General features: G+C 42.3%; 1 long non-coding RNA gene across 1 annotated transcript in view; it reads right to left on the bottom strand.

Moving 5' to 3' along the window:
- LOC147918234 (uncharacterized) overlaps positions 1-8595 on the bottom strand; it is a 75405-nt gene extending 66810 nt beyond the window's left edge. Inside the window, exon 1 of the long non-coding RNA XR_015551919.1 lies at positions 8450-8595. This is a non-coding gene — a long non-coding RNA (uncharacterized LOC147918234). The remainder of the gene's footprint in view (positions 1-8449) is intronic.
- Positions 8596-12017: the final 3422 nt, after the last annotated feature.

Raw genomic sequence — 12017 nt, 5'->3', positions numbered from 1 at the left:
TGACTGTAAGAATCACATAACGCTGTTGGTATTAGACTAGAAGCTCCCAGACGTAGTGGGAAGAGCCCTTGGGAGGGGCCAGGCCATTCTGCTTCTACTTCAAACTTTGCCACTCTCTTGGTAATGTTGTGAGAGAGCCAAGAATTCTCTGGGCTTCCCTTTCCCCATTGGTGCCATGGGAATAACACTGCCTGCCCCGCCTGCCTCTCAGGGATGCCAAGAACAACAAATAAGGAAATATACATTGGGGGATAGGGAAGAGACTTCGAGATACAAAAGTAAAGTATTTGTATAATGCAGTTTAGCGATCTACAGATCTCCCTAAAGTGGGATGCAGACGATAATCCATTGGAGTGCGGGAAGAAATTAATTATTCAAATTTCTATTTCATTTTACCTTAAAACAAGGAAAACTATATAGACATACTAACAGTAGTAGATGTCCATAGGATACCAATAAATTCACGGATATTAGGAGTAGATGCCCCCAAATTTTTTACTGATTAGATTCATGATCAGATAAGTTTGAATACCACAAATATATACAATAAACAACATAAATGCAAAATATTGTGGTATTGTTGTGGGTATATGGGCAGTGGTGGCTGTAGACACACAATGAAACTACCAAGAGAGTAGCTCAGTAGTCTACTAATAAATTGTAAAATATTTGTTTTTTTATCCTCAAGCATCCCAGCATAATGGAAAGACCATAAAAGTCACTTTTTTCTTTTTTTCTTTTAACGGACTTCAACTGTAGAGTTGAATTATTCATTATCTCAGTTGAAACACACTGTCATCATTGGTCTAAGCAGGGCTAGCTTTCATGTCATTCATTCATTTACTCATTCATTCATTCAGTTACAATGCGATGAATACCCATGAACCCACTGCTCTACTCAAGAACTTGAAATATATTCATCTATGGGTCTCTCTATTATCCTACTCTTGCCTCCCCACACAGAAGTAATCAGTATCCAGAATTTTCTGATTATCATTTCTTTGCTTTAAAAAGTTTGATCACATATATGTTGTTTAGTTTTGCTTGTTTTTGAACTTTATAAGACGAGTATAATATTCCAAGAAGTCATTTGGGACTTGTTTTCATTTAACATTATATCGAATGAAATTCTTATTGTTGTGGGTGGCTGTAGGCCACTTCATTTCACTGCCATGTGATATGCCATTGTGTAATTATACCATAAGTTATTCATCCATTTCCTTGAGGATGGGCATTTGGATGATTTCCAGTTCTTTGCTATAAAGAACAATTCTTCTTTGAACATCCTTATACATGTCTCCTGGTGCTCATGCAGAGGAATTTCCTTTGGGAATATGCCAAAAAGTGGGAATCTGGGGTTGTAAGGGTATGTGAAAGTCCGATTTAACAGAATAAAACCAAACTATTTTCCAAAGTAGTTGCACCAATAGGTCACTTTCTTAGCCAATTTCCTCAGTTTTCTCACATGGGAAACCTGACTAAAATGACTACCTTACAGGTACCTGTGAAGATTAAAGAAGTTAAACAGGAAAGTACCCAGCAGCCTTTCTAGAAAACAGAAGACTATCAATAAATTAGCACTTAAATCTCTTTCTCCCAGTTACCTTAAAACCATGTGCCATGCAGAAAGACCTACTTTCCCATCTATAAAATGGGGGAGCAGGACTGGAGGAGCTCTAAGCCCATGGCAGCTCTGACACGTAGTGACTTAGTGAAAGAAATGCTGGACCAGTTCCCCCTCACTGCAGGTTCCAGAGGCTTAACTTCACAATGGCATAGGCTTTTTGTCACCCTGGTACTTATTCCCTAATCCTTAGAGCACACACTCCTTGGAATTCCTGCAAAATTGGATGACAGGTGGCAGGTTCTTGGTGCTAAATAATGGTTGAAATTACAATGAGAAGGGAATAAAACTAATGATAAAATTGTACTTCGAATGAAATCCAAACCCTCTACCAAGGTCATGTGCGACCCATCCTCCTGACCTCTCCTGCCTCATCCCTCCTAGTGGTTCACTCTCCTTCTCTCTGGGCCATAACCATTGGTCTTGTTCAGTTCCTGGAACCCTCCAGGCTATTCCCTACCTCAGAACACTGCACATGCTATTCCTTCTGCCTAGAATGCTTTACCCCCAACTCTTTTCATGGCTGGCTCTTTCTCATGCTTTAGCTCTCTGCTTAAAGCCACCTGCCCAAAAAGGCATTCCCTCTCCTACCCTATGTAAAGCAGTTTCACACTTTTCCAAATATTCTCAGTCTCAGCCTTTGAGGTCTTTATATCATTTGGCTAAATTTACAGTGATTGTATATATTTATCTGTTTATTTTTATTTGGAGTCTGTCTTCCCTACTAAAATATTAGCCCTATGAGAACAGAGACTGTCTTAATCATGTATGTATTCTCCAGCTTCTAGCACAGTGCCAAATGTTTGTTGAATGAATGGATGTATTGAGTGTCCACTAGGCAACAAGTTTTGTGTAAGCCACTCAACACATGTAATTATTTTCATTCTCTCAACAACCCTGTAACATAGCTGTTATGAACCCCATTTGGAAGGTAAGGAAACAGGCTGATGGAGGTTAAGCAACATCTGCAAAGGCCCACATCTAAGGAGTGGTGGGGCCAGGATTTGAACACAGATCTGACTTCAAAATCCACACAATTTGCAATTTCCACTGAATCATGAAGACCAGAGGAGAAAGTATTTAAGGAATCCAACTGATGTTAAATGACCTCTTCAAACTGCCAACCTAGAGTTTCCCTGGGAATTTCTTGTTTTCTATGCTAAATCTTGGAGCTGTTAGTTTTGCAGTATTGCACAACACACTAATGGAAAATGTCACTTGACTTCTTTATCTGTTAAACAAACACTAAGAATAGCTATTTGGCCAAACTCATGCTATTGTTCCTTCATCTATCACACTACAATATTACTTATCAATGGAAAAGCATGTTCCCAAAGTGTCACAGCAGGACTTTAAAAGCTAACTAGGCCCGTAAATCATTCTTCTAAGCAACGAAACTGACCTCTTCCTTAACACTCAGATATTTAATCTGTAAATTATTTAGCTTGCACCGTTTCTTTTTCCCAAAGCTTACATAGTAAAGCAGCCATTTTCATTCCCTTTCATTTTTCCCCAAGTGATTAGAAAGTAGCACTCTTTCTACAGACCACATTTATATCTTCAATAAATAGATTAAAAGAATAGGTTCCACTAGATGTACTATGCTCTCACTCAAGGCGTCCAAACACCAAAGGAGAATTGTCAGAATATAAGTAACTTCCAATTTTTAGGTAATAGTGGCACATTTTCTCCTCTGTGGTCCATCATTCTGGCAAAGACTAGAGAGCCATACACCTCTCTGCCAACCACAAGCATCATTTCTCTCAAGATTTAACTGAAGACTGTGTCCTCCAAGAACTCTCCCCTGGACTAGTCCTGATTCATGCTGCTCAATCTCATTCTCAGCACTTACATATGACACTCATACCACATTATTAATTTAGGGGCTTCCTTATGTTTTTGTTAGTTTCAAAAATGTGCTGCACGAGTAAATGTCCAGTCTTGTCATATTTAGATGGCAAGCATTTCAAGGGCAGGAATAATTTCTTCTAATTCTTTTTTTTTTTTTTTTTTTTTTTAAAGATTTTATTTATTCAGTTTTTTCCCCCCAAAGCCCCAGTAGATAGTTGTATGTCATAGGTTTACATCCTTCTAGTTGCTGTACGTGGGACTCGGCCTCGCGTTGGGCGGAGAAGTGGTGCCTCGGGGCGCTCCCGGGATCCGAACCCGGGCCGCCAGCATCAGAGCGCGCGCACTTAACCGCTAAGCCACGGAGCCGGCCCTCTTCTAATTCTTTTGTGTCCCACACATGCCTATAAATACATCCACTCAGCAGATCACTTCAGAGCAACTTTAAGTCTCTATAAATGGTTCTAGGGCTCTTGAGGAGAGAAAACTGAAAGATATACATGCGATTTGAACCCAGTCAAAATGAATCAGTGCTGATTCAATATGCATAGAAAAAAATACAGCAGAATGTTGATAGTGGTTGTCTTAATTAAGGTGATAGAGTTTCTTCCTGAGTTTTCTATATTTTCAATAAGAATATGTGTTTATTTTATATCAGAGAAAAGCTATTTTAAACAAAATCTAATCACTAAGTTGAAAGAACAAAGTCAAACTTACAGAACAAAGAGGCAGATAGAAATATAGTGAACAAGCACTCAGATAGGACTTAAAAGTCTGAATTTGAGTTAGGACTTTGCCCCTTACTAACTGTATGGTCTTTTCAAGGCTTGGTGTCCTTGTCTATAAATTAAAGATGAAAATATCTCCTTCATAGAGTTGTTCTGAGGATTACATGAGATAATGTGACAGAAAATGCTTTACAGGACTGTAAAGGGCATTAGGTAATGAAAGGTATTATTGCTTATGTTGTGAATTGGGTCTAATTTCAATTGGCCAGTGCTGGAAGTCAGGCCTATTGCAGACACTACTAAGCATATTACGGGATTAAGAGGCTCAAGGCCAATTATCCACAACAGTGGTTTAAATTTTTGGTTCCTCCCATCCCATGGATGTCACAATTTGCTCCAGATGAGTGAATACTAAAATAGTCTTACCAATTTAAGTGCCCTTCCCACCAGCAATTAAGACCCAGGCACTGGGGACCACAGAGAGAGTGGGTTGGCAAATCCCTTGGGCTCCTGTTTCTTTTGTCATCTTCTGGGCTAGGATAAAATTACAAAGAGCTATTTTGATTTTATTCTCACAAGTCAGGGAAACTATAGGGAACAAGTTGGTTTATTTTTCCTATTCACAAAGAATTTAAAAAGCAGTGGAGTTCTGTCTACATCTAAGATGAGATGGTAAAATTTGGCTTAGAGGAGAACAAATTGCATTTCTACCATGACCAAGTCTCAACTTCCTAATATCTTATATTATCCGTCTTCTAAAACTCCTTTAACAGTTTTGGAGTTTACCGTGCCTCCTACAAAGCTCTGAGGGGAATATTCATGCCACACGTCACTTACCTAATGATAGAAACAAACCCCTCACAGCATACACTGATGCATTATTTCCCCTCATTCTAAATTTCTCTGCACTAAGCAAAAAAAGAATTGCTTTTCCAAAATTACTTGACAAAGGTTGGCTAAAGTCAAAACTGGCCTAAGAACTGCCAAGTAAATCACTAGACATAAGGCATTCCCACCTCCTCTGAACCTCAAGCTTTCAAGTTCTCTCTCTCAATAAATGGAAAGATAACAGCTGTTGGAGGTAGATTATCCTGAGTTCAAATCCTGGCTCTCCCACTTACTAGGTTTATGGGCTTGGGTAAGTCAGTTGGCTTCTCGAAGCTCCAGTTTCCTCCTGCTAGTAAGAAAGCCTAACTTGCTACACTGTTACAAGGGTGAAATGAGATGACTGTAAAGCATCAAGCACAGTGCCTGGCGTATAATCAGGCTCAATAAATACTAGTTTCTCTCTCCCCCTCCTTGGCCTATTTTGTGCTAGTGTGAGCACAGCATATGTCTTGATTATACATTCATCACAAATTCCTGGACCTCTGGCACAGCAGATGTTCCAAGCATTCAGAGGTAATAAATTGGAGGGAACCCCCAGGGCCGTTAGAGCCTGGCTTCCCAGCCCTTAAGCTGGCCACCTACTGCTGCCTGAAGGGCAGCCACCCCTTGAGGAGAGCAGCTGCCAAAGGGACAGGGGACAGGCCTCCATCTGCACCTCCAGCCTCATGCCTCCACACACAGAGGGCAGCCATGGTCCCCCAGGAGATGTCGGGGAGAGGTTTCAGCGTTTCAGATGACAGATCAGTCCGTGCTCTCTGACCCAGTTTAGAACCAGCTCCCCCGCCTATGTCACCAGCAAATGATTTTAATTCCCTCCTGGGAGACCATAAGGAACGCTTGGACCAGTAAGGCCTGTGATCTGGCTGAGCTCTGCAGTGAGCATTTGTAAGGCTGTAGGTTTCACATGTTCCACTAATATTTCACCGACCTGTCAGCCTCAGCTTGTCCGTGGGAGCCAGGCTGCACATTCAGCACTCCCATGTCCCCGGACAGTTGGGGTAGGGAGAGGCAAGGAGGAGGCAGGAGAAGGCTTCAAAGGGAAGAAGAAAGGAAAACACATTTAAGAGCTAACACAGTAGTTCTCAGAGTGTGGACCCCAAGCCGGCAGCAGCAGTGGCACCTGGGAGCTTGTTAGAAATGCAAATTCTCAGGTCCTGCCTGGGCCTTACTGAATCAGGAACTCTGTGTTGGGGCGCAGCAATCTGTGTTTTCACAAGCCCTCATGTGAATCTGATGCGTGGTATAGTTTGAGAAGCACTGACCCAGCTAAACAATGTTTAAGTAAACTAAAAGTCTAAATTCAAGAAAAAAGCAAGAAGACAAGGAAGTACAATTATGACAAAGGAGAAAACACCTGGGTTTGATCAGGAGGCCGTCATTTGAATTCCAACTCCAATGATTGCTAACTGTGTGACCTCGGGCAAGTGGCTTAACTGTTCTGAGCCTCAGTTTCCCTATGTGTGAAATGGAGGTAATTGGACCTCCCCTGCAGAGTTGGGGGATGAGATCCACTCACTGCAGATGGCCTGGCATTTATAAGCCTGTTTTTTCTCCACTACACCACACAGCTTCTCCTGTATGCCTTCAGGGTGGGGTTTCTCAACCTTGGCACTATTAACATTTGAGTCTGATAATTCCTCATTGTGAGGGCTGTCCTGTGCATTGTAGGATGTTTAGCAGCATCCCTGGCCTCTACCCAATAGTTGCCTGTAGCTGCTCCCAGCTGTGACAACCAAAATGTCTCCAGACATTGCCAAATGTCTCCTGCAGGACCAAATTGCCACTGGTTGAGGACCACAGTATTAGAGTGTTGGGACTACAGCATGAATAAAAAGCAAAGCATCATATTTAGTTAGACCCAATATACCAGTTTGTCCACCAACCAGATATCTGGCCTCAGACACGTCTAGGAACCTGTCTGAGCTTTGGTTTCCTCACCTGCAGAATGGTGATTAGAACATCTACCTCAGAGGGATGGGGTAAGATAGAAGCATTCTCACATACAAGATGCTCAACAAATTTGCAATTCACAGCGAAAATATGATCTTTCTGTGCTTTTGATTTGATTACTAAGAGGCAGAGGGATGGCTGAGGTGAACTTTTGATGATCTCGCTTAAGTTACAAGGTAAGGGACAGCCAGAGTCATGAAATAAAAAGAAGGCAAGCAAAGAGAAGGGCTTGGTCTTCACCCTGCTGAGCTTGATACGACAAAACGCCCCTCTTCCAGAAAGGGACAGTAATAGGCAACTCTTTTGACAGGTCCTATGACAGCCCATTTCCCCAAGTCCCCATTCTGAAGCTCGAAGCCAAGCCAATCTTGGAGTGTCATTCCTCCATTCACACCAGCATGGCAGAATGAGAGGCAGTGAAGAGAAAGGAATGGTTAAGAGCTTGGGGTCTGATTCTCACACAGACCTGAGTTCAAATCCTACGTCTGCACACATTGGCTCTGTGAGCTTGGCCAAATTACTTACACTGTCTAAACCTCAATTTGTTTATCATTAAAATGAGGAGACAAATAGTAGCCACCTGTTAGGGTCTTAGCAAAAAGTTATATGAGCTCATGTGTGTGTGCAACACTTAGTACAGTACTTGAAAGTTATCATAACATTACTGAATCTGAACCACCGGAACCGTGATCTTTGTAATGTCATCACATTTGGCAGGGTCAGGGCAAGCGTGCATGATAAAACTGAGAACATTGTCTCATTTCAGCACAATGAGAAACTGGTTCAGCATTTCACTCTCCGTCATTCAGTCCTTTCAAGATCATTCTGAACCTTGAGGTTGTCCAAGCAGAGAGTCTGTGGCTTTCACAAAGCCCTAAAAGATTAAGCACAATACAGCTTTAGGAGGGAGTCAAGATGGCGGCGTAGGCAGACTCTGAACTCACCTCCTCCCGTGGACACAGCCAATTTACAACTACTCGTGGAAAAATTACCCCTGAGACAGAGCTGAAAACTGGATAAGAGGAACTCCTGCAACAACGGACAATCCTAACTGGGGTGGAAGAGGCAGAGACTCCCTTCCGGAGACGAAAAACGCCGCCTTCACAAGCCGCCAGCTTCACGGCCGCCGGGAGCAGCTCACAGGTACGCAGCCTCCCTGGAGGCGCGGGGCCCTGAGCCGGGGAGCGCCCCCGCTGTGGGCATTGTGTGGACCCAGCACAATCGAGACCAGCGGCATAATATCTGACTGTGCCTGCTACTAAAGCATTGGGTAGCATCCCCAGAAAACCCGGCTCACAAAGAAACTAAAACTGGCTCTTAAAGGGCCCGCGCACAAACTCACCCGTTCCAGAAAGCATCCTAAAATCACCAGAAAGAAAGGTGCACACTGCTTTGGTGACAAGAGACTCACCTAATAGGCCCTGAGTGCATCTCGGTGAGGGGTGAGACCTCTCCAGGGACTGGGACATTGGCGGCGGCCATTGTTGTGGCCTGGTGTGAGCGTGCTGACACAGACGCCATTGGAGTTTTCCCTGAGACCTGCTAGCCCAGGGTCTGCTCCACCCGCTAGAGCACCGATTTAATCCAGCTCAGCCAGGGCAGGCAGCCCACCCTAGAGACTGGCCCCACCTAACAACAAACCCTCAGGCAACGTGTGGGCCTGCATAGATTGGTGACTGGATTTTCTGCAGCCTGGCAACTGAGCTGACTTGAGTGGGGCAGGGTGTGCACAAGGAGCGGGTGGAGAGTGTGGGGTGGTGGCGGAGTGTGTGGGGCTCCCGCCGTGGAGAGACTGGGTCCGCTTGGGGAGGTCGGGGCGCTCACACGGGGCAGGACTGTGTTGACTGTGTGTGTGGACCTGTGGGCGGCAGGGCTTGTCAGCTGCAGAAGACTTGTGCTTCTCAAAGACCCACATAGGAGGTTTGCCCCACCTTCCAAAGCCTGAAACAATTGGGTGCTCCTGTGCCTGAGGCCAGCCCCACCCAGCTGCAATCCTCAGAGAACTGACAAGAGACCTAATAGGCTAGAGGTTTACAGAAATTCTAAGGCCCTGAGCCTAACAACCTGCCACGCTGGGGGCCTACTCACTTAAAAGAAATACTGCAACACAGATGTGGTATTAGAACTTGCAGCCAACTGTGCTGGGGCTCCTCACACCTGATAAAGAGACTGAAGGGCCCACAACAACTACAAGCAGCTGAGCATTACAACAGCTGGCCAGGAGCATAACGCAACCACCCTGGGCGCCTATAGGGAGAGCTAACAGGCCACAATAGAAGGACACACGTAGCCCACATAGGGGCCACCCCTGGAACATTGAGAACTGAGGGAAGCACACTGGAAGCCTCCTAAGCCATCACTTACATAAGGTCACCTATCCAAGAGCAGGAGACGTAGCTGACCTACCTAATACATAGACACAAGCACAGGGAAAGAGGCAAAATGAGGAGGCAAAAGAATACATTCCAAGTAAGGGAACAGGACAAAACCCCAGAAAAGGAACTAAGTGAAACAGAAATGAGCAACCTACCCGACAGAGAGTTCAAACTAAGAGTGTTAAGGATGCTAACTGATCTGGGGAGAAGAATAGATGAACTCAGTGAGAATGTCAACAAAGAAATGGAAGATATAAAAAGAACCAATCAGAAATGAAAAATACAATAGTGGAAATGAAAAATCCATTAGAGGGCCTCAAAAGCAGAGTAGAGGATACAGAAGAACGGATCTGTGAGCTGGAAGAAAGACTAGAAGAAATTACCCAAGGTGAACAGGTAAAAGAGAAAAGAATTAAAAAGAGTGAGGACAGTCTAAGGGACCTCTGGGACAACATCAAAGCGCACTAACATCCGTGTTATAGGTGTCCCGGAAGGAGAAGAGCGAGACAAGGGGGCAGAGAATCTATTTCAAGAAATAATAGATGAAAACTTCCCTAACCTAAGGAAGGAAACAGACATCCAGGTACAGGAGGCACAGAGAGCCCCAAACAAGATAAACCCAAAGAGGCCCACACCAAGACACATCATAATCAAAATGTCCAGAATTAAAGATAAAGAGAGAATCCTAAAAGCCGCAAGAGAATGTCAAGTTACATACAAAGGAAACCCCATAAGGCTATCAGCTGACTTCTCAGCAGAAACCTTACAGGCTAGAAGAGAATGGCATGATATATTTAAAGTGCTAAAAGGAAAAAACTTACAGCCAAGAATACTCTACCCAGCAAGGTTATCGTTCAAAATGGAAGGAGAGATCAAAAATTTCCCAGATAAGCAAAAATTAAAGGAGTTTGTCACCAAGAAACCAGTGTTACAAGAAATGTTAAAGGGACTGATTTAAGGGGAAAAGAGAAGACCACAAATAGGAAAAATTATCTATTTCCACGATTAGAACGTAATGGATACAAATGCACAAAAAAGAAGTTGGATATGATATCAAAAACATAAAAGGAGGGATGAGGGTAGTTAAAGAGTACAGCTTTCAGACAGAGGTCAAACTAAAGTGACCATCAATTCTGTATAGAAGAAGTAAGGAACAGAGAAGGACTACTAAAACACTGAGGGAAAAAAAAAAAGTTAAAAAATGGCAGTAAGTACATACTTATCAATAGCTACTTTAAACGTCAATGGACTAAATGCTCCAATTAAAAGGCATAGGGTGGCTGACTGGATAAAAAAACAAGACCCATATATATGCTGCATACAAGAGACACACTTCAGACCTAAAGACACTCACAAACTGAAAGTGAAGGGATGGAAAAAGATACTCCACGCAAATGGCAATGAAAAGAAAGCAGGGGTAGCAGTACTCATATCAGACAAAATAGACTTTAAAACAAAAACTGTAAAACGAGACAAAGAAGGGCATTACATAATGATCAAGGGAACAATCCAACAAGAGGATATAACACTTGTAAATATCTACGCACCCAATGTAGGTGCACCTAAATATATAAAGCAATTATTAACAGACATAAAAACAGAAATAGACAGTAACACAATAATAGTAGGGGACTTTAACATTCCACTTACACCAACGGATAGATCATCCAAACAGAAGATCAATAAGGAAACATTGGCCTTAAACGACACACTAGAACAGATGGACCTAGTAGATATATACAGAGCATTCCATCCAAAAACCGAAGAATACACGTTCTTTTCAAATGCACATGGAACATTCTCCAGGATTGATCACATATTAGGCCACAAAACAAGTCTCCATAAATTTAAGAAGATTGAAATAATACCAACCATCTTTTCTGACCACAACGGTATGAAACTAGAAATCAACTATAGGAAGAAAATCAGAAAAGCCACAAATACATGGAGATTAAACAAAATGCTACTGAACAACGATTGAGTTAACTAAGAAATCAAAGAAGAAATCAAAAAATACCTGGAGACAAATGAAAATGAAAATACGACATGCCAGAATTTATGGGATACAGCAAAAGCGGTTCTAAGAGGGAAGTTTATAGCAATACAGGCCTATCTCAACAAACAAGAAAAATCTCAAATAAACAATCTAACAATGCACCTAAAGGAACTGGAAAAAGAAGAACAAACAAAGCCGAAAATCAGTAGAAGAAGGGAAATAATAAAAATCAGAGCAGAAATAAATGAAATAGAGACCAAAAAAACAATAGAAAAAATTAATAAAACCAAGAGCTGGTTCTTTGAAAAGATCAACAAAATTGACAAACCTTTAGCTAGACTCACCAAGAAAAAAAGAGAGAAGGCACAAATAAGTAAAATCAGAAATGAAAGAGGTGAGGTTACAACAGACACCTCAGAAATACAAAAGATTATAAGACAATACTATGAAAAACTATATGCCAACCAATTCGACAATCTGGAAGAAATGGATAAATTCTTAGAATCATACAACCTTCCAAAACTGGATCAAGAAGAAGTAGAGAATTTGAATAGACCAATCACCAGTAAGGAGATCGAAACAGTAATCAAAAACCTCCCCAAAAATAA

Source organism: Ceratotherium simum, chromosome 1 (genome assembly GCF_057802395.1).
Source record: "Ceratotherium simum simum isolate JZ-2026a chromosome 1, ASM5780239v1, whole genome shotgun sequence".
Taxonomy (NCBI): domain Eukaryota; kingdom Metazoa; phylum Chordata; class Mammalia; order Perissodactyla; family Rhinocerotidae; genus Ceratotherium; species Ceratotherium simum.
This window is presented reverse-complemented; position numbering and strand designations above follow the sequence as displayed.